The sequence below is a fragment of the Sus scrofa genome, chromosome 7, assembly GCF_000003025.6.
Source record: "Sus scrofa isolate TJ Tabasco breed Duroc chromosome 7, Sscrofa11.1, whole genome shotgun sequence".
Taxonomy (NCBI): Eukaryota; Metazoa; Chordata; class Mammalia; order Artiodactyla; family Suidae; genus Sus; species Sus scrofa.
The window spans coordinates 12383785-12407257 of NC_010449.5; the positions used below are offsets into that span (position 1 = coordinate 12383785).

At 45.8% G+C, this 23473-nt stretch overlaps 1 protein-coding gene across 12 annotated transcripts in view; it reads right to left on the reverse strand.

Moving 5' to 3' along the window:
* Positions 1–23473, reverse strand: part of ATXN1 (ataxin 1) — a 430913-nt gene that overhangs the window by 83847 nt on the left and 323593 nt on the right. The gene's annotated exons all lie outside the window — the stretch shown is intronic.

The following is a 23473-nucleotide window of genomic DNA, read 5'->3' on the forward strand; positions in this document are numbered from 1 at the left end:
GAACCAAAAATATGGTATAGCAAATTTATCCTATCACCAATTTTCTGTGATTCGTTCTGAGGTTATATTATTCCCACTTGGGGGATGTTAAAATGTCCTTTTCCTTTTAAAAAAGATGCAACAGTTATTTTAAAGTGTCCTTACATTCAAACAAAGATGTGATATACATATTAGTTCCCCATGAATTTTATAAACGCATCCTTGAGGAGTTCCCACTGCGACAGGGAGTCTAGGATCCGGCATTGCTGTAGCTGTGGTGTAGCTTGCAGATCTGGCTCAGATTTGATCCCTGGCCGGGGAACGTCCATGCGCTGTGGGAGGGAAGAAAAAAAAAAATCTCATCCTTGAAAACTAGCAGTGATTCTCACGGTCTGCACAGGGGCTGCCTTGGAGGGGAACAGTCCAGGTACAGCAGGTTAGACAGACTTGCTTTGAAGCCACATTTGCATGGCTCTTTACACAGGCTGAAGTCACTAATTATGTCAAAAAATGGAGGATGGATGGAAATTTCCTGAGTGCTTAAATGCCACTCCCTGGTTACCACCACCCATGAGACAAAGCGTCTGAGATGACTGTGCACGTCCATCCATGGATTCAAGAAGTTCCTTTTCACTCCCTTTCCTAGAAGTGTGGTGTGTGTGTGTGTATGTGTGTGTGTGTTGGCACCTTGGGACCCTGGGGACAGTGGCAGAAGTTCCAGTATGTTGAATTAAGAGGGGAAAAGCCCTTGAAACCATACGGTATGTTTTGGGGGAAGGTGGTGCTCTTCCTTTGGGCGTGCTCCCTGTTCTCGGAACTTGCACATGAGCTCGGGGCTGCCTCTGAGCTGGGGGATGCCTCCATCGTAAGAATGGTCAGCCTGTGCGACTTCTGCTCCTGGCTTCAGAGAGCAGCTTCCCATGGGTGATCTTTTCCTCGGATTTATCTTTCCAACTCTTTCCCCAATAAAGATGGTTCTACATGGGGGCAGAGAAAGGAGAAGTGGGGCCGTGGCCAAGGGCAGCCGAGGGGGCTGGGTTTTAGTGAAGCCTTGATATCTGAGCCCTGCAGCAGATCACTTCCTGTTATCTGTCTCCTTGGTGGGTTTTGTTTCTTCGTTTGTGTTTTGCTTTTTAGTGCTACACTTGTGGCACATGGAAGTTCCCTGGCTAAGGGTCAACTCAGAGCTGCAGCTGCCGGCCCTACGCCATGCCCACAGCAACACAGGATCTGAACCACGTCTGCCCCTTATACCACAGCTCACAGCAACGCCGGATCCTTAACCCACTAAGCGAGGCCAAGGATCGAACCCACGTTCTCATGGATACTCGTTGGGCTCGTCACCACTGAGCCGCAACGGGAACGCCGGTCTCCTTGTGGTTTGATGAGAGCTTGATGATTGAAGTTTCCAGCTCGCTGACCACTCTTTCTTCACCTCCCTCGCTCCTGCCTCCTCTGTTAGCACAAATCCTGTCCTTGGTTTATGTCATTCCTTGCTCAGTGCTTTCTCTCGGCGGCCTTGTCTCCGCAGAACTTGACCACTCAGCTCTGGACTGAAGACGCCCACGTGGCTGACCTCCACATTCACGTTCCCAGCTTCTTATATCTTGCCTGGCTGCCCCTACGAAGCCCAGAAACGTCCAGCACAAAGCTCAGCATCTTCCTCGCCAAGCCTGCGCCAGCTTCTTTACCTCTTAACCTTGCTCACATGCTCACTAGTCAAGGAGCACGCCCTTTGTACACAAACATCAGAAGGCAAATTAATGACATTTAAAAAGCAATCAGGTGAGCAAAAAGAGAACATGCGAAAAACATTTGACAAGTCAGGTGCTCAGTATCTGTATTCATCTATCCAATTATCTATCTATCTAAGGTTGGACATATGAATGCATTTTCCTCTCTGGATGCACATCCTCTTTACAGACCTTCGATTTTCGGAATTGGAATCAAGTGCAGGATGTTCCCTTTCATTACAAATACCAAACGGAGAGGGGAAGAAACAATGGAAATTCTTGGACGAAGCCCTAAGGATCCAGTCAACGCCCACGTTCTCTCCCTCTAATACCTTGGCCAGATTCTCACAAAAGCATAAAAGTTGGTTTAAAAGGGACCAGAAAGTAACTGCTAAGTTATCAGGACACTACGTCCGGTTAGCTCAACAGGAAGCTTATTTCATCAATGTGCTACTTTCCTGAAAGGGGGTCAATTTCTCTTCTACGAGGTGCATGAAACATGTCGTTGTGATGTGGACAGGTGCTGTCTCCGCGAGTCAAGCAGCTGGTGAGGATGCGGACTTCACCTTGACAACAGTTTGATACTTTACCTGCCAGTATAAACTCCTTCTCCACCCGTAAGACTGCGTCCTAGAACAGGACACTGCTCTGTAGTGCACCCAGGGAGAGCTGTGCCTGAGACTGAGCTGGAGCCAATGCGACGGTGGAAAGAAAGGTGAGATCATCAACCAAAACACCCTCTGCAGGTGCTGCCTCCAGCGGGAGGCCTGCCCCCTAGCGGAAACCCTTGGAATCTCTAGTTAACGAGGAAAATAATCAATACTGGCTTCTTTCTCACTGTTCAGGTCCCAGCAGCTGCGACAAAAGGACAACTGACCTTTGACCACCGTGGCTTTGGACTGCTGGTGCTACTGATACAAAGATTATTTTCATTCAACATGCAGTCAGCACTCCGTATCCGCAGATTCAACTAACCTACACGCTGTCTGCAGTTGGCTGAATCCATGCATGTGCAACCTACAGGTCCTAGAAGGTGGACCATGGGACTTGAGCGCCCTGGATTTTGGTATTTGTGCTGGGTCCACAGCGGCTCCTGGGACCAATTCTCTAAGGAATCTAAGGGTCGACTGTACCATGTTCAAATCTTATGAGTGCAGCTGCCTATGTTTCTCTCTGTAGAGCCAACAGCTCTGCCCCAGGGAGAACTGATCCTGAAATCTCAGGCTGCTATGTCTTCTCACTCGGTTGGTTGACCCATGAGGCTGAAGAAGATATGACCTTCTATGTTGCTCATGATTTGTTTCTAGGCCTCAAACTGGCTGGTCACTTATCTCCCCAGAGTTTAGAGTATTCGGTATGCATATTTCTGACTGTTTCCCGTTCTTTTTATTTGCCCTTTTAATGTAGTAATAAAACAGGGGCAACAATGTATATCTGCTCAGAAAGCTTTTATGGGTTTTCTAACTTTTCAAAAAATTGAAGTATAGTTGATATACCGTGTTTCAGGTGTACAGCAAAATGATTCAATTCTATATACTATATATATAGAATATATATTCTTTTTCAGATACTTTTCCATTATAGGTTATTGCAAGATATTAAATAAAGTTCCCTGAGCTGTACAGGACAGCCCTGTTGGTTATCTATTTTATACTTAGTAGCATGTATCTGTTCATCCCCAACTTGTTTTTAAAAATTAGAGACAGCTGGCTTATAGCAATTTTCTGGGTCACAGCAGACACGCAAGCCACAAGCTAAAAACGACAGAAGAGAGAGAGAGACACGCTACTTCTGAGATGCTTCCTGCCTAGGATGAGGGCTATCAGGCACACAAGGCTTGGCTGCGACAAATGAGGACAAAGCTGTGTCTCCTTCAAGTGAGAACTGTTTCCACGAGCCCAGAACCTTCCGGTTCTCACGTATGCAGCTTCTGGCCCTCGCTGACATGAAGCAGGAGCTGAAAGCACCTGATGTCAGAGCTGGCTCCTGCCAGTGCACGGCTTCCATCTCCATCCTCCAGAAAGTGAAAAGGGCCCTCCAGCTCGGGGAAGTCCGGGCTGCAGCGTTTCTAAGCTTCGAGGGAATCACAAACAAGACTGTTCTTCCCTCCCGCCGCATCTAAAAGGTGAATTCCGTCTCTAGAAAGGTTTTACAATTTTTTCTTGCCAACCGAATGAGGGAGGGGGCTTTATCCTGGGCTGCATTCAGATGTGTTGATAAAAACTTTTTTATGATTCTATTAAAACCATGTTTTGGATTTGCAATGTCTTGCTGATTATCTATGCATATACATGCATAGCTGCACATGTGCGTGCGTGTATGGCTATAAACATATAAATATAAATACAGCCATACACACGCAACACTCAGAAAGACTGGGGCTCTGGCAGGAAGCAGAACTGTCAGATCCCGCACCTAACAGAACACGTCCCACTGTGGACATGAGGCACAGCCTCCCCAGATGTAAGGCATTTCGTGCTGCTTCACGTGATGGCAGGCCAGAGGGGGGTGTTCTGGGACCTGGGCTCCTGGCTAGAGGGTCAGGCTTCTGCCACTTCCTAAAGAGGGGGAGCTGATAGGCTCTTGAATCTTGAAACTAAGCCACTTTTCTACCACATTTATCACACTGCTCCTTCTTAGGGCCATCCTCTGACCACTTCTTTATCCTCCTGTCCCCCCAAACTCTTTTTTTTTTTCTTAGGGCCGCACCTGCAGCATATGGAAGTTCTGGGCTAGGGGTTGAATTAGAGCTGCAGCTGCCGGCCGACACTACAGCCACAGCCACAGCCACGCGGGATCCGAGCCGCGTCTGCAACCACAGCTCACGACAACACCAGATCCCCGACCCACGAAGCGAGGCCGGGGAGGGAGCCTGCATCCTCACGGATACTAGTTGGATTCTTAACCCGCTGAGACACAACAGGAGCTCATCCCCAAACTCTCTTGGTCCTGAAAGCAGCACAGACACCAGGAACAGCTGGTCTATGCGTGCGAGGGATGCATGTGACACTTGTGGGCTTCTGGTGTAGCTCTTGAAATGAGTGTAAAGAAAATAAAATACTCTCCCTGCTGTGGGCTAAAGGAGTCTTGATTGTAAAAAAAAAAAAAAAAGGCTTAAAATAAATATGACAACATAGTGATACTGGAGGGAGCACTGAATGTCTACTGAGAAAACAAAATATTGAAATTATATACTCTCAAATTTAAAAGAGATGTTCACATTTGTGGGGGTGGGGGGATAATGTGCTGAATTCTGCCTTTTGCTGGTCAGTGTGTCCATCCCTGATACGGATCCAGAGCAACTGACTGTGAATGAGATCAACAGGAGTAGGTGAAAGGGAGGCGGGAGGGTGGGGCGGGGAGGCGCAAATACAACCATCCTTATTATCTTCACTTCTTGGCCAAAAAAGGAGGCCCATTACTCTCGGCTTCCACGTGACCTCTAACAAGCATTCCCTGGAACTCGCTTCTTGGAGAGTTCTTTCAAGCCGCAGTGTTTAAGAGACAGAGGAAAAGAACAAAAGAAGGGGAGGACAGAGTGAAAACTGGCTGGGCTTTCTCATTTTCCAAGAGTAGCTGCTTTGGGTGGCACGTGCCCTCTTGTCCCACCCCGCCCCTCCCAAAGCCCCCAGGGACACAGGGGCATGTGGCTCACACCTGCTCTGGGGTCCGAGAACCTCACCAAGACACACCACACGCGCCGATCCGACAGGCCGGGAGACGTGCTGGATCGGGCTGTTTCAATGCTCTGTGGGTGGGGGGGGGGGCTCACAGGCTCAGCCTCCTACTTGACTTTTAAGTCCAAGCTCACTGGAGCAGACCAGAGCCCGCCTAGTGTGGTCCTCTCCTTGGATTCACAGCCTTGGGTTGCGTTCAAGCGGTGTCACCAGCTCCCACCCCGCACGCGCGCATGCACGCGCACGCGCACACACACACTCCAAGCGGGCTGTTTTCGGACCCACTTCCTGTGAAATGCCAGCCCCAGGAGTATGGCTGCAAGCAAGGGGCTCCTGGTACAGGCTGGAGAGAGGGACGCACTGTATTCTGTGTTCAGAGTAATCACTTCTCCAGTCGCCTGCTTTTAGTCTAGGAAACTTTCTCCCTTCACTTAACAGTATTTATTGAGCATCTAAGCCCATAATCCACTGCACTAAGCTTGGAAGACGTCCTGGTATTTGTCTCATTTCTCTAAAGCAAGCCTTTCGCATTGGGATCTCGCGGAATACCACAGGGGACCTGTACGCAGGAACCCACAGTCCCACCTCGTGCTTTGCTCTGAAGCAAGACGCTGATTGGTGGATGAAGTGCATTTGTACCCGTTTCCCCCGCGCGCCTGTCAGAAGACAAATCTGCTCCAGGTTAATCAGCAGGCACACAAAACTTGCTAGCCAGCTTTTGATTAACGACAGCCTCTGCTCGTAAGGAGCCATCTATTTATAACACAGTAATAAAAGCCAAAAGTCCTGCCCGTATGCTATAAACGATGATACAGGGCAAGTTAGGACCTGCGTGATCTTTCGTATTTTATCCCAAAACACCTTTATTTGAATGTCCCAACCTATCTTTTTTGCATTCTGGTTAATAACCGTTTGACACGGTTTCCCCAACCTCCACTATGACGTCATGCGCCTTGTGGATGGAAATTACCCGAGCTGTAATTCAGAATGCTCTCAGGGAGCTGGGCAAAGAAATCAAACAGACTGGCCATGCAGGAAGCAATAAAACAACCTGTTTGTATAAAGCCCGGGTTTCATAAAATGTGAGCGCCAGACCAGAAACCATCTCAGAGGTGAACTCGTCCAAGCTTTCCTTCTGGCGGTCGCAGCTCCCGGTTCCTGGTTGCCATGGGCGACTGGAGGACCGTCAAGTTCATAACCACAGCTCCTGCCCTCCACTCCTCCCGCAGACCACTGCCAGCACATCCTGTCCCGGGTCTGGGCTAATATTTATGCATCCCATGTGCAAAGTCTGCTAATGTCCTTTACAGAACACGCATGAAATCAGTGCTCAGATGAAGACATTATGTTTATTGGAGATGAAAGAAGGAAGAGGCAGAACATGGGGCAAGGCCCTGGCACTGGGGGCTGGGAAGGGAAACTGGGCTTTGGGACCCTAACCCTGCTCTCGACTTCATGAAGTGACAGTGAATTTCCCTAGCAGGGGAAGGAGCATTTACTACGAGTCCTGTTTGTGGAAGGGAAAAACTATAAACGTGTGTCTGCGATGTTTTCTTTGGTTTTAAATGCAAATGAAGCTGATGGTTCAATGCTTGGTTTCTTCAAACCACTCCTCCTCCTGTCTTTCTCTTCTGCTTCTATAGTTTTCCCTCTCTAATGCAAACAACAGGACCCTAGTTTTAGACGCCTTGGAGGAATGGTGAAGTAGACAGAATTTTTGGATTCCTTTCTCTTGAAATTAATCATACCAAGAAGAACCCAAGCGAAACAGCTTTTCAAGAATAAAGAGGAGACTCTGGGCAAGCTCTAGTGTGGATTTCCTAAACTACTAACCATGTCACCTCTATTTTCTCTCTTTTTTTTTTTTTTGTCTTTTTGCCTTTTCTAGGGCCGCTCCCACAGCATATGGAGGTTCCCAGGCTAGGGGTCGAATCGGAGCTGTAGCCACCAGCCTACGCCAGAGCCACAGCAATGCAGGACCCAAGCAGCGTCTGCGATCTGCACCACAGCTCACGGCAACGCTGGCTCCTCAACCCACTGAGCAAGGCCAGGGATCGAACACGGAACCTCAGGGCTCCTAGTCAGATTCGTTAACCACTGCGCCACGACGGGAATGCCTCACTTTCTATTTTCAAGGAAACGTGAAGGTTCATGAGTTTGAACCTAACCCATGTGATGCATTCATAACCTTTGACGGCACTAGAGGGTCCGACTTTCGTCCTACCTGCCTATGCAATCAGGCTGGTGCAGGTTCATAGCCGGAGGAAGTCAGTGATCACGCTCGAGGAAGGTGCAGCTCAGAGAGACATATGATGTGGCCAAGGTCATGGACGAGGACATGGTGATAATGATGGTTACCTTGGCTTCAGTTTAAATGATCACATTCTGAGGCACTACCCTTATCCGAAAGTTTTAGCTTCAGGTTAAGGACAGAAGCACATTATTCCAATGTGTTTTAAAAATGTTCTTCCCTGAGGCTATGCCTTCGTGATGCAAAATAATATGGAGGATAATGTGAGAAAAAGAATATATACATATGTATGACTGGGTCACTTTGCGGTACAGTAGAAAATTGACAGAACAGTGTAAATCAACTATAATGGAAAAAAATAAAATCTTAAAAAATATATAGATGGAATGGCTGGAGCGGAATATGGAGGAGCAAACCAGTCCCTATGCAGACATTGAAATGGTGGTCACCCCTCTCCCTGGGGCACGCAGAGGTCACTAAAATGACCTTCTCATGGTCAGTGTGTCCTCAGAATACGTCAGGACATGTTGCTCAAAAATATCCGTATCACCCTTTGGATGCTGAAAACAGTTTCACTTACAGTATCTTGTTTGCTCCTGTGTCACTTTCAATTAGATACTGCGAGGTGCTAAGAAAAAAAACCATACTTCAGTTAAAGAAGCAAAGAAGTGAGATGCCTAAAACGCCCAAGGGCACAGAACTGTCAGCCAGTCAAGGAATGAGGCTAGAAACCTATGCTCTGAAATACCAGGTCAGTAGCTTCTCACTGTATCACGTGTAGGTGGAAGCCCAGCGGGAGGGTGTGAGCTGCACACTCACCCTGCGGATGTGCACGTCTGCGTGAAGCAGGTGGAGAGATGCTGTGTCTGTATAGAGGCCTGTCTGGTTTCTGCCTGTTTGTCTTCATGGATATCTGAAAGGTCAGCATTGCGTGGACCTTCTCCACGGCCTGCCGTCTAAGAAAGGATCTGACTCTCAGGTGAGGGTCCGTGGAACTGGGGGGGGGGACGCTGGAGGGGGGCACAGAGGTGCTGGTAAGGAGGGATAAACAGGGGGAACACCTCCCAACCCAGCCTCTTGTGGCGGCAGTGGGGAGGGACCGTGGGGTCACAGACAATATGAGCCTGCCACGATTTAGGATCTAAAAAGAGAAATTATAATATTCAGGAGGGAGGGGACTCCTTTCCCTACCTCTGCTGGCATGAGAGTAAAAGAATGCCCCATCACCAACCCTTCTGACATCAAAGGGCAGAAATAGGAGCTGATGAAATATTCCAGAAGGGTGTCTAGCAGTCACACCATGAACACAGGAGTGATGGGGGGGGGGGCCTGGCCCTGCGGGAAGGTGCTTGGGAGAACCTCAGTGACATCCCAGGAATAGGATTGCAGAAGGACAACAGGCTGCAGGGTGGATGGGAGTTTGAAGAAGAAAAGTACTGTCTTCCAGGTATCCTAATGTATACTCCTTGAATGTATCCTTAGGATGGTATATACAGCCCAGGGAAATATGAGTTAGCATCTCTTTGGCTTTTTCGGTCATGCCCATGGCATGCTAAAGTTCCCAGACTAATGACTAAACCTGCGCCATAGCAGGGACGACACCAGATCCTTTAACCACTTGGCCACCAGGGAACTCCTTAGTGTCTATTTTAAATAAACTACACCTCGTACCAGTCATAATGGCCATCATTAACATGTCCACAAATAGCAAATGCTGGAGAGGGTGTGGAGAAAAGGGCACCCTCCTCCACTGTTGGTGGCAATGCAAATTGGTATAATTACTACAGAAAACAGCATGGAGGTACCTCAGAAGGCTAAATATAGAACTACCATATGACCCAGCAATCCCACTCCTGGGAATATATCCGGACAAAATTTTCATTTACAAAGATAAATGCACCCCTAAATTCACTGCAACACTATTCACAATAGTCAAGGCATGGAAACAACCTAAACGTCCAATGACAAATGAATGGATTGAGAAGATGGGGTATATATACACAATGGAATACTACTCAGCCATAAAAAAGAACAAAATAACACCATTTGCAGCAACATGGATGGAACTAGAGACTCTTATACTAAGTCTGAAAGAGGAAGACAAATACCATATGATGTCACTTACATCTGGAATCTAATATATGGCACAAATGAACCTATCTACAGAAAAGAAACAAACTCATGGACATGGAGAACAGATTTGTGGTTGCCGAGGGGGAGGGGGAGGGAATGGAATGGGCGTTTGGGGCTAGTAGATGCAAACGATTCCATTTGGAGTGGCTAAGCAATGAGATCCAGCTATATGTATAGTACAGGGAACTATATCCAGTCACTTGTGATGGAACATGATGGAGATAATGTGAGAAAAAGAATGCACATATATATGTGTGTGACTGGGTCACTGCTGTATAGCAGAAATGGACAGAACATTGTAAATCAACTATAATAAAAATCTTAAATCAAGTATGTATAGATTTACTTATTTATTTATTTATTTATTTGGCCACTCAGCGGCATATGGAAGATCCCAGGCTAGGGGTCAAACTGGAACAGCCACAATAACACTGGGTCTGAGCTGCCTCTTGAGATTTATGCTGCAGCTTTCAGCAATGCTGGATCCTTAAGTCACTGAGTGAGGCCAGGGATTGAACACGCATTCTGATGGACACTATGTCGGGTTTTTAGTGTTTTTTTTTTTTTTTTTTTGGTCTTTTTGCCTTTCCTAGGGCCACACCCGTGGCATATGGAGGCTCCCAGGCTAGGGGTTGAATTGGAGTTATAGCTGCCGGCCCTCGCCAGAGCCACAGCAACTTGGGATCCGAGCCGTGTCTGCGACCTACACCACAGCTCACGGCAACGCCGGGTCCTTAACCCACTGAGCAAGGCCAGGGATTGAACCCGCAACCTCATGGTTCCTAGTCGGATTCATTAACCACTGTGCCATCACGGGAACTCCTCTATGTCGGCTTTTTAACTTGCTGAGCCACAATGGTAACTCCAAATCTAATTATTTTAAATACATATATATCATAAATACGATGAGGACAAGGAGTATGATGACGATGGTTACAAAAGTTCATGCAACTTAGGGCTTGCCATCGATAGGCACTGTCTAAATTCATGACATATAATTGTGTCTTTAATTTTCAGAACAACATTTATGGCTGTATGGAAAGAAGGACCATATAGTTGACTAGCTTGTCCAAATTCTCACAACTAGTAGGTAGCACAAGTGCACCTGAACCCAAATGTGTCCAACTCCAGAACCCTATCTCTTACCCTGGCACCAGAAGAATGCCTGACACACAGTAGGTGCTTAATACATACTGGTGACCGAACAAATGAACTGGCTAAAACATCATTTGGCTGCTAACGTTTAGACAATCCAATGGCGCCATGTGCTCCATTCTTCACCCAAATTGGTTAAATATACCTCAGTCATTGAACACAATAGAAACAGTCATTATAATCGAACAATGTCACCAGATCGATATTTCCTGCTAAGGAATAAATGACTCTGACTTGCTTTGACATTTATTTTCCAAAAAGCAAACTCTGCTTTGCCCCGACGTTTACGAATCAGCAGGAGATGGTTACCCTGAGTGGTTGCCTGTTCTACAGAATTGCCTCTGCTTTTGTCTTCTCTATACAAAGCACAACAATAATAAAAAGCAAATTAAAAAAACAAACTAACAAACATGGTAATTGTAGTTGTTACTGCGTACCTACTTTTTAAACCTAGTTAAGAATCTGACTTGCAGTGCATACAATTTAAAAAGCTGGTCGATGGAGGTCTAGGGTTGTTTTTAAGAGCATTTAAAAAAGCTCTCAGACATGCAGAAGCCAGGCTCTTTTTGGCCCCTTCGCCTCACATATCTTAGTCTGTGGGTTTTTAAAACACAGCTGGTTTTATAGAATTCCACACGCGTGGACTCCCCCTGCTGGCCTTCTGTGGAAGTGACGTCTGGGTGGACACCATGATGCTAGATGAGAAAAGGTCCATGAACGCAAGGGGCAGGTTTAAGCTGGCTCTAAAGGATGCTTTAGGAGGAACCCTTCGAGAACTGAGTGTGGGTTCACGTCCTCTGGCTGGAGAGGATGTGTATCACATCGCCAGAAATGTATAAAGTGCTTGAACCAAATGCAGGTGTGTCACAACAGAGGCTGATGTCAGGGGCAGGACCTGGGTTCTGATATTGCCTTGGCCTCTTATTTTCTGTGACCCGGGCAAGATGACTTCGAGCCATCGTCCTCTCCCCTTATTTTTTTTTTTTATTTTTTCAATTTCAAAACACTGTTGACTCCACTGTGTGCTTAACCGAGGTCTCTTCCCTTGAAGGGATTTATCCAGTGGAGGATATGAGACCTACTATCATAAGCCAGTTAGAGAACCAAAGAAGTGCTCAAAGGCCGTTGACGGGGGAGAAGAAGCTGAGACGACCTTTGAAGAGTAAATCTGATTTACGAAGGTGAGAATCAGGAAGGCGGCCTTGCACTGGGATTTTAAAGATTCGCTTCCCAGGCTCTGTCCAGCCTTTTTTTTTTTTTTTTTTCATGGAACAAATATTTGGGAAATGATGAATGAAACCATCATCTAAACCCACTTAAGAAGATGCCTTCTAACACAGGGTCCCCTGCTTGAGCAAAGGTGATGGGCACAAAATTCAGAGAGAAAACAGTACATCCTTTGCTGTACTACATTTTCCTTCGGTTTTTTTTTTTTTTTATTTTTTTGCTTTTTTTTTTGTCTTTTCCATGGCCGCTCCCACAACATATGGAAGTTCCCAGGCTAGGGGTCAAATTGGAGCTGCAGCCGCTGGCCTATGCCACACCACAGCAATGTGGGACCCGAGCCGTGTCTGCAACCTACACCACAGCTCACGGCAACGCCGGGTCCTTAACCCACTGAGCGAGGCCAGGGATCGAACCCGCAACCTCATAGTTCCTAGTTGGATTCGGTAACCCCTGAGCCACGAAGGGAACTCCTTCATTTTTTAAAGTCTACCTCATGAGCTTCCTTTAAGTTGGGAGCTTCTAATGAACAAGTAAATCAGAATCACATATATTCAGGTTATACACAACATCTGTGGAACAGAGTGCATCTGAGTTCAATGCTCTCTTAGGCCTAACAGTAGTTGCTTTGAATGAGAATGTCGGATGCTGGAAGATATGAAATAGTTAAAAAATACAAATCTAAAGGATGCTAGCTGATATTAGCTACAGTCTATGCTCTTGAAAATGACTTCTATGAGGCCTAATCAATAATAGTTATACATCACCAATTTCCATGTCTTATTGACTCTGGGTATGGCTGTCTCTATTCATCTTACTAATTCCACACGTTACTTCAACACCGATACTGAATTCAAGTCAATGGCAGATCTGTAATAAATTAATCAGTATGCAAAAAAATGGGAAACGTAGGTCCTACTCACGGGTAATGCTCAGTGAAAGCCCTTGACAGTATGCCTGTTGCTGCAACCTGGAGCCAGTTTACACAGTCATAGCATCAAGGACCTGGAATTTTCCTATGAAGACAAGTGGGAATCCAGAAACCCTCACCCAGATGCTTTTTGAAGGTAAAAAACAAACAAACAAACACATCCCTGCTGACTGCATCAGGATCTAAGACATCGGCGGGGGGGCAGGGTTTAAAAATAGGAGGGAGGGAGAGTAGAGATGCAGAAGAACGATGAGGCGCCAGGATGATAAACCTCCTGGGAGAGAAACGGATGCCATCGCAGCGTGGATGGAGGTTGCTGGCTCACCGTGGGAAGAGAGGGACCAGGGTTTCTAGTCGTTCAAAGCCCTGGCTTAGCTCTATCTCATGCCTTTCTCTGACTTCCTCAAAAGGAAGGAACATTTCTCCACCCACTAGAATCCAATCTCTCTTGATTCTATTATAATTACCCATGTTATCTCTGTGTTTAAATTATGCATACATATGTCTTACCTTCCTTAGTAGACTATCAGCCTGATTGAGGTCAGCTTCTATGTTTTAATTCATTTCTCCATCTCCTAGGATCTTGCTCTGGGGAGCTATTCATTATCAGTTGACCACATGACTAAATGCATAAAATATAGGTTTGCTACATCAAGGCAGTAAAAGGATTGTTGGATCTTGGATGCAAATGCAGAGGTGTTCTCATCTTTGAGTTCATGTAAAGGCTGACTCTTTGAATTGTGAATTACGGAATACAAACTCTGCCGGTAGCAGACAACTTTTGAAAAGCCTTCCCTTTTGCTGTGCGTGCTTCCAGGCATCCAGTCCAGACCTTGCATCCAAACACCCAAAGGTAAGAAGAGATGCTAGCTTATTTCGAAATGGAGTTTGAAGTCAGTCAGGTCTTAATTGTGAGCGACTATTAAGTTTAAGACACTGCCTTCGGCAGCCTCCTGTGTCTTCTTCCCTCCTAAGGGTTTGCTAATACAGTAACCCATTCCTTCCTCAACTCAGAAGCCCATCATCACACCTTAACTGGTCTGCCTCCACGCCTCTCTGCCCAGATGACACTTAACTTTAATTTCCCCTTTCCCAAAACAAAACAACAAAATCAAACTTTACAGAGGACTTAACTGTATTCAAATATCCATACAATTCTATCCATGGCAACAGTCTCGGTTTTTCAGAAACTTCATTTCCAGCGTCCCCCACCTCCACGGACAAAAGAAAATGGGCCCCAGTGTCACAAACTTCGGCACCTCTCAAGGAACTAATTAAATCTCCTAGGACGCTCTCACCCACGCCCTCAGAAATCTGAAGGGTGTGCAAAATCCAAACCCAATTCAACACGATGATAATAAAAGCCCTTTACTTTCTGTAACGCTCCATCTTGGATTTCTTTGTCTCTTTCCCCCCACAGAGTAGTAAATTTCCAAATTCCCCAAAGGTCAGGAGTTTGGCAATGGAACAACGGGCGTCCTGTGGGGGAGAGCCTGGTGGGGAGGGTTGCTTCTCTCCAGGCTACTCCAGGGGGCTGTTGTCTCTCTTGGGAGCTTCAGGCGTCATCAAAGTGGATGAACGCTGGGCACAGCGGGAAACTCAGGCTCTGAGGTGATGTTGCAACGCTGGGTACCTGCCACCCAGCTCGGGAAGCACAGACTCAGACCTGCTGCCTTGTGGGGGCTGCAGGTGAAGCCAAGTCTGAGAGGCCTCAAGTGGTGGGGTGATGAGGTCTCTTCTATTTGAGAGAGGAAAGGGGTTCTTCCAGCTCCTCCCCAAACCAGCTTGAAAAGGAAGAAAAGGCAAGAGAAGTAACACTTGGCTGGAATGGTTTAAATGTACCAGTTCTCATAATGTGTGATTTTTGTTTTTGTTTTTGTTTTTTGGTCTTTCTAGAGCCGTGCCTGCAGCATATGGAAGTTCCCAGGCTAAGGGTTAAATGGAGCTGCAGATGCCACCCTGCACCACAGCCACAGCCACACCAGATCTGAGCTGCATCTATAGCGATGCCAGATCCTTAACACAATGAGAGGGGCCAGGATCGAACCTGCATCTCATGGATGCTAGTCGAGTTCATTACCACTGAGCCATGACGGGAGTTCAGATGCTGCATGTTTCATCTTTCATCTTCACACAACCCTACAAGCAAGAATGATCACTCCCTCTAAAGACCATCTGAAGCTCAAAAAACTTCCTCAAAACTGGTAAAACCAGTGCATTATGGAGGCAAGATTCAAACCCAGGCTTGTCTGGTTCTTTTTTTTTTTTTTTTTCTTTTTTTCTTTCACAGCTATGGCACATGGAAGTTCCAGGGCTAGGGACTGAACTGTAACTGCAGCTGCCTACATTGCAGCCACAGCAATGCAGGATCTGAGCCGCATCTGTGACCTATGCCACAGCTTGTGGCAATGCCAGATCGTTAACCCATTAGCAAGGCCAGGGATCGAACCTTCGTCCTCACAGACATTATGCTGGGTTCTTAACCCACTGAGCCTCAACAGGAACTCCCTGTCTGGTTCTTAAATCCCTGTTCTTACCATATACCACACTGCCTTTCAAAAGGAAAAACTGGTTTCTTTTCTTTTTTTTTATTTTTTTAGGGCTGCACCTGCGGCATATGGAAGTTCCCAGGCTAGGGATCTAATCGGAGTTGTAGCCACCGGCCTACACCAGAGCCGTGGCAATGCCAGATCCAAGCCGTGTCTGCGACCTACACCACAGCTCCCGGCAATGCCAGGTCCTTAACCCACTGAGCGAAGCCAGGGATCGAACCCGTGACCTCATGGTTCCTAGTCGGATTTGTTTCCTCTGTGCCACGACGGGAACTCCACCACATCCACCTATTCTTAGTCTGACCCTCTTGTACGGTGGGCTCATATCCATAAAACAGGAACCTAGCAATAAAAGCCTCTCTAGCAGTTATACTGTAGGCAACAAATGTTTAATGAACGGATGAATGAATCTAAGTCAGTGGGTTAAGAGAATGAATGGATGACTGAAATGGAGAAATCCATACTAGGACAGAATTGGAAATCTTGGTCTTGACAGCATCTTAATTAGCTTTTTTTTTTTTTTTAATTCACATGACATGATATTTTGGTGTTCGGAGAAAAAGCCTGCATGTGTGATGGTAGGCTGGCTGTTTCCACCTGACCCAGTGCTGACTTCGAGGACCGACTGAATTTAGCCTGAAGCCCAGATATCCTTTGGAAGAATGCAGCTTAAGGAAGGAGATGTTAAAGAGGCAGGTTTTTGGGCAAATGGGTTAATTTCCATTCCTGGAGGCATTCTAAAAGTGAAACATACTCTCAGGAAGTCAGAGAGTAAGGAAAAATCATTTTAAGTTTTGAAAAGAGAATGCTGCTTGTAGGAGAGATGCTTAATTTGGGGGCTAAAAATCGCACTGCTTTCTGGAGCCTAAAGAAGCTAATTAAAATGTGACCAGGCAGTGATTTTACACACACACACACACACACACACACACACACACACACACACAGGGGTCCCCCAGGCTCCTAGATTTCCACGGCTCAACAGAAACCTTATTCTTGGTTATCATTTATGCCAGGTGTGAGATACGAGATACAGAGATGAATTTCTACCCTTCTCATCTCGCTGTTCAGGGAAGCCTGGTCAATTCCTTGGTACACGCTCCACAAAATGAGGTGGCAAGACGTATCTAACCAAGTCACCTGTCAAAGAGGGAGGGTGTCATGCTTAGCCGTCCCTGTTAGAGTCCATCCAGCCTGTTCTGGTGGGATCCCCGAAGTCACGAAAGCCCCGGCCTTTATTCTCTCTCTCCCCACTCAGAATTCACGCTGAGCTGTTAGAAGGAAGCCAAAGATAAAACAGCTTCTGCATAAACGAAACACTAATCCTCCGGGTGTGACGCCCACGACACAAATGAATGCTAGACAGAAGATAACCAAGTGTCTAGACTTACTCAAACCCGCTTCTCGTGGCTCCAGCTTGTACGCACGGCTTTATCAGCTTATGAAGCAGCCACTGATTTCAAAACACCCGGCTGAAAAAACAACAAGGAACTAAAACCCAGTAGCACCTCTTCACTCGGGGCCTCTCGATTTGAGTTCCTGTGTGTTCATCTATCCGAACACAGAAATGCCTTCTGAAGCTGAGAGCCGCTTATTGAAAACATACAGTTCGCAGCCTCTGCAAGAGATGCTGACCTTTGGCCTTTCTTCTGCTAAATATACTGCTAGATTGGAATATGTCCTAATAAGTCCATTTCTCGGGCTCCTTCGCGTTAAATGAATAAGACTGTACAATTTAAGGATCTGTGGGTTTGTGTTCACTACAATGGACTCAAAGTATGGCTCTCGGAGGTTCTAGAAGGCAAAGGTCATTACACCTCAGACCCTTCACCAGGAGTCTCATTTCCCTTTTTACGACGACTCTCCCAGGGACCCAACTGCCTACCTACAATACCAGCCATGTCCTCTGGCAAGTGACCTCATGCCTTGGTTTTGCCAACAAAAACGATCATTTTAAAACACGAAGGATGACATAAAATAAAAAGATGGCCAATTAATGCATATGAGGCAGCACAACAACAGTTGGTATAGAGGCATATATAATTTTAACACAAGTAATTCATTTTTCTTTTATGTCTCTGTCAAGGTATCTCTTAAAACTTTTTTTTTTTTTTTTTTTTTTTTTATTGTTAGGGCTGCACCTGAAGCATATGGATGTTCCCTGGCTAGGGGTCGAATTGGAGCTGCAACCTGCTGGCCTACACCACAGCCAACGCTAGATCCGAGCCTACACCACAGCTCCCGGCAATGCCAGATCACTTAACCCACTGAGTGAGGCCAAGGATTAAACCTGCATCCTCAGGGACACTAGGTTGGGTTCTTAACCTGCTGATCCACAACAGGAACTACAGAACTTAATTTCTTATAAAAGGAACTGAATGCAAATTTTGGAGACCGCTTCCACAGACGTTGGATATTGATACAGAAGACCTCACTGATGTGTGTCCCAGTGGCGTGTACTGACTCATGCCAGGGGCATCTTTAACATGGACCTTTCACGAGGCACAGAAATAAAATTCACTAAGAAACATGACCATTCAAGAGGATGATACTTCGTGTGTGCACAGATGTTTTTATGGCACAACTGTAGGTTCCAGAGGAGTTATTTCAACACCAAAGTCCTCGTTTTCCCCAGGCAGCTGGGAAAGAGAGCTTTGTAGGAAGCAAAGGCAGAAGCAGCTGAGAAAAAGGACCCACGAGTGAGTTTTGCCCAGTTTTGTGACGCCTACTACTCCAGCCTTGGGGAGGAGCCCGGACACCACAAATGACAATTTTAATTGACCCTCTGCCCGTTTGATGAAGACAAGGTAAGTTAAGTGACATTTTTTTTTTAATCCTCAGCTTTTTGCTTTTATTTTTATTTATGGATGTTTTGAATTTTTTTAAAGTTTGAAGTATTTAAAAAATTGAGGTGTAGCTGATTTATACTCTAAGCTTCAGGTGTACAGCACAGTGATGCATCATTTTTAAAGGTTATACTCCATGTGTAGTGACTACAAAAGATGGGCTATTGTCCCCGTGCTGTGTAATATATCCTAGTAGCTTATTTATTATATACATAGTTTGTGTCTCTCAACCCCTTTCTTAGCCCCTCCCCACGGTAACCACTAAAGTAGTATTTTTATTAATAGGAAAAAAAAAAAACCAACCCTTAGTTAGAGCCAAAATAAATATACCAACGTCATTGGCTCTGTTTTTTATCTAGAGCCTTCCTGCTTCAAGGAAGGAGCAACACGGGGTTCTGAAAGCCTCCTCCCTCCGTATCTCCTCGGGAAGCAAGAATTATCTCGAGGCAGGAAAAAGAAGGTGAGCAAAGTTTTAATTGTGTTTTTTTTTTTCCTTCCCCTCAAATGAGTGAGGGGAATTATGCATGGTGAGAGAAAAGGGGACCAGCACATAAGTCAGTGACGTAAATAGGATTGTAGGCAGATGTTTCATTTATTCATGGGAAAACATCAGGCTTTTCCGAGCATCCATTTTTGCATTAACTGTGCTGATAACAAATGGTCATTGCCAGTTTCTGTCAAGCTGTGTTTATGAATTGGAAACAACCTTTAGTCAACAACTTATATGCCTTGAAGCAACACAACTTGTTTTCTTAGAAGGATCCCGTAATTTAGGTCAAATTAATGTAAAATGACTTTCTCTCCAAAAGCCTAAACTAGAGACATTTTACTGGCCCAATAATTAATACTGCATCACACATCTACTTTCCTGTGAACCCAGTACCGGTGTGGCTTTTTTGTTGTTGTTGCTGTTGTCTTTTTAGGGCTGGACCTGCAGCTATGGAAGTTCTCAGGCTATGGGTCGAACTGGAGCTACAGCTGGCCGCCTACACCACAGCCACTCCAATGCGGGATCTGAGCCACGTCTGTAATCTATACCACAACGCACGGCAACGCAGTGAGCATCCCCAGTTTGCTGCATAGATAACACAGATAGGAGTTTTGAAAGGGTTTTTATCATGAAGGCAAGAGAAACACCAACAACAATTTCTCAGCCATAGTTCTTAAGGGAAATCAGCATAAAAAAAGCATTGGATTATATGCTTATTTTAACATATGGGGTTATTTTTTTATGGCCCACCCTGTTTTTCAGTTTATGAATACGATACCAAATAAATGATGCCATTTGAGCTCAAAGGACCAATCCATGTCTCTATCCCGAAGAAGCTAATCAAAACTATCAGTGTTTCATACATAAAGGATATTGCCATTCCATGCCACAGGGCTCTGTACACAGACCTATGCCAAATAAATAACACAGGTTCAGCAGAACAGTATAATCAAAATAAAATCAGAATCTATACAACACTAGTGAATATTGCACCAGCAATGCTGATCAATTCAAATCAAATTATATTCGGTAACAATAAGTTACATAACTGTGTACTTTTTGACAATGTACAGACTGTTATCGAAGCACAGGACTGCGTAAGTCGAGCAGGGAATGATGCGTAGTAACTGATGCAGGATTTCTAAGTTTTAGGTTGTTGTCAAGAAGATCCAAATCAGAAGAGAATGGGACATCCATGTTTAGAATAGGCTTCTCCACTAGTCCAGTCTAGAATATAATACTTTCTTTAAAGATGTGGTTCAATGTCCACTTTTTCAGGAACACCACCCCCCCATCTTAAATCCATCTTTAACCTCAGGGCTCTTGAGGTTAAAACCTGTGTGAATGAATGCTTGATTGAAGGGAAGGAATCATGAGCCAGGGTGATTAACAGAAGTGTGTGTCAGATGGCTCTGGCACAGCTAAAGATTGAGAAATGAATGCTGTCTGTCCTAAAGCCACCAAAAGATACTTGGTATATAATAGGTTCTTCAGGTGTTCATCAAATAAAAGAAAAATAGAGTTCCGTCATGGCTCAGTGGTTAACGAATCCGACTAGGAACCATGGGGTTGCGGGTTTGAGCCCTGGCCTTGCTCAGTGGGTTAAGGATCCAGCATTGCTGTGAGCTGTGGTGTAGGTTGCAGATGCGGCTCGGATCCCGCGTTGCTGTGGCTCTGGTATAGGCCGGCAGCTACAGATCCGACTGGATCCCTAGCCTGGGAACCTCCATATGCCGCGGGAGCGGCCCTAGAAAAGGCAAAAAGACAAAAAAAAAAAATTTTTTTTTCGGCACAATGCTTGGCACATAATAAATGCTCAGTAACTTATCTACTGTAGTCATTATTGTTGTAATTAACAATCAAGCTTATCTTATCATCATGCCCTTACTATCTACTCACCCAGTGATCATCCAATTTTTAAAGTACTTTTAAATTTTCAGCTTTTTAAAAAAGGTGAGGTATAATGGACCTATTAGCTTCAGGTGTACAACATGGTGATTCAGCATTTTTATACATTACAAAATGATCGACGGTCTAAATTTTAAAATAATATTTAGAAGGAATGAATGAAAATGTCCCTATGACTTGCAATAAAAAAGGGATATTCTCCATCACTGGGGTGGGGGGGAATTATTGGGTGCATGGGGAAAAGGACTGGGCCTCAGGGGTGCCATTCTCAGAACTGTGTGGCCCAGGTCGGCCCCTATCAATAAATATAACAACCAAGGGTGTAAGAGGAGCCTTGAGGGGAAAGGTACACAAAGGAAGCAGAGCTGGAGGTGTGTGGCGCTGCCACTGAGGTGCTGGGGCAAATGAGCTTCGGCTGGGAGAGAAAAAGCCGGCAACACTTCTGAAGGAATGTCAGGGCTTTTTGCCAGCATTTAGCCACGTCCACTCTTCTATCCCCATGGAGGGCAGCGGGAGTGTGGGCACGTGGTGACAGAGAAGTAACTGCTCATCCTATTATCTACAGAGCTGTTCAAGGGTGAGCCTCACTCTCTGGCCTAGTTGGACACGGTCAGAGCACATTTGCTCTGGTGCAGTGACCTACAAGGACAGAGGGTGGCTTGGGGGGGACAGTCACTTTTTATACAACACACACACACACACGACCGCACTGCTGCCTTGGAGGATATGGCCCACAAATACTCTGCTGCAATAAAAATGCACTCTTAGAAGGAGAGGACACCACAAATGAAGACAAATTCCGTGAATCCTCGCTAAATCACTTGACTCAAATGGAAATGACAACAGCGCCTGGGTTCTCTTTGAACCTCAAGGCAGAGTGTCCGCCACTGCATTTTGCTGCTGGGGTTGTGAAGGTGGCCAGAGACGATGTTATGACTGGCCCTGTCTCTGGGGACTCGCAAACAAATGAGCTATCTTGTGAAACAGTCCCAGGCTGCCAGTTTCCTAAATAAATATTAAAATGCGTTTACTGTCGGCATCTCTTAAAAGGCCGAGGATGGGGGAGCATGATTCAAAAGATGTGTTTTGGGAGTTCCTATTGCGGCTCAATGGGTTACGAACCTGACTAGTATCCGTGAGGACGTGGGTTTGATCCCTGGCCTCGCTCAGTGGGTTAAGGAGCCAGCGTTGCCGTGAGCTGTGGTGTAGGTCGCCGATGAGGCTCAGATCCTGCGTTGTTCTGGCTGTGGTGTAGGCTGGCAGCTGCAGCTCCAATGGACCCCTAGCCTGGGAACTTCCATATGCCACATGTGTGGCCCTAAAGAAAAACAAAAACAAACAAAAAGTAAGATTTATGTGTTTTTATTATCAACAGACAGAGTATTAGGAAGATGATGTTGGAGTTTTGCTGGTGTTCTGTATGTCTACACAGCGTGCATGGATGTGGCCATTCGTCAGTGATCTTGTTACTCTGCCCTAAGTGGATCATACTCAGACCCAAATAATCCCCATTTAGTAGTACCCTGACACTGACTAATTTGCATTCTCTGTGACAAGTCCTTACTCTCAGACCTGAAGTAATTAGTAGAAAGTGAGAAAACAGACATTCCTTTTGGGAAGCTGGGGGATGGCTGTCTATTCTAAGTTGCCACTGGACAGAATGACCCATAAAAATAACTGGGAAGGCTAGTCCCTTACAACCAGAGCACATAATATCTAACAGTTACACCCTGGGCCTCTCTTCTGTGTATTTTAATTAAAGATCTCCACTGCGAAGAGACAAAAGCTGAAAACGTGTACATAATCCATCTAATTTTGCATAATTTCTCATTAGCGGCATAGCTGACTGTCACCCTGTCTGACCCTGATTTACATGTGATATATGCATGCTACTGCCTTACAGCATTAAAAAAAAAAACAGAAAAAACCACAACTCCCCCCCCCCAAAAAAAAAAACCCCTCATGCTGGCTGGGTATCCGTGTTCTCCTTTTTGACTTCCATGTGAAACCATAAGGTTCCCAGTTGGAAGTCACTAGAAGCACATGAGGAGAGGGGACAGCTTTGTATGAGGGTCATCTAACTCAAGTCGCCAGGGTAGCGTGAGCTTTTTAACAAGGGTTGTTTCTGGCCTTCCCGTTCCAGGTTTGTATCTGATATGGTGGGAGAAGACAGACGTTCTCGTGCACCTAAGAAAATGAACACAGCACACGTCCCCCACGTCTCAAGCGGTGGCATCATTTTAACCATGGCGAGGACATAGAAGGAAGAAAAGAAGCAAATGCATTGACAGCACTCAGTGACATATGGGCACCTTTCCTTGGAGAAACAAGGACTAAGGCATGTGATTTTATTTTTTATTTTCTTTTTAGGGCCACACCTGCAGCATATGGATGTTTCCAGGCTAGGGATCGAATTGGAGTTTCAGCTGCTGGCCTGCGCCACAGCCTCAGCCATGCCCGGTCCAAGCCACATGGGTGACCTGTGCTGCAGCTTATGGCAACACGTGGGTCCTCATGGATGCTAGTCGGGTTCACCACCATTGAGCCACAGTGGGAACTCCACTAGCAGAATTCTTGACCCACTGAGCTACACA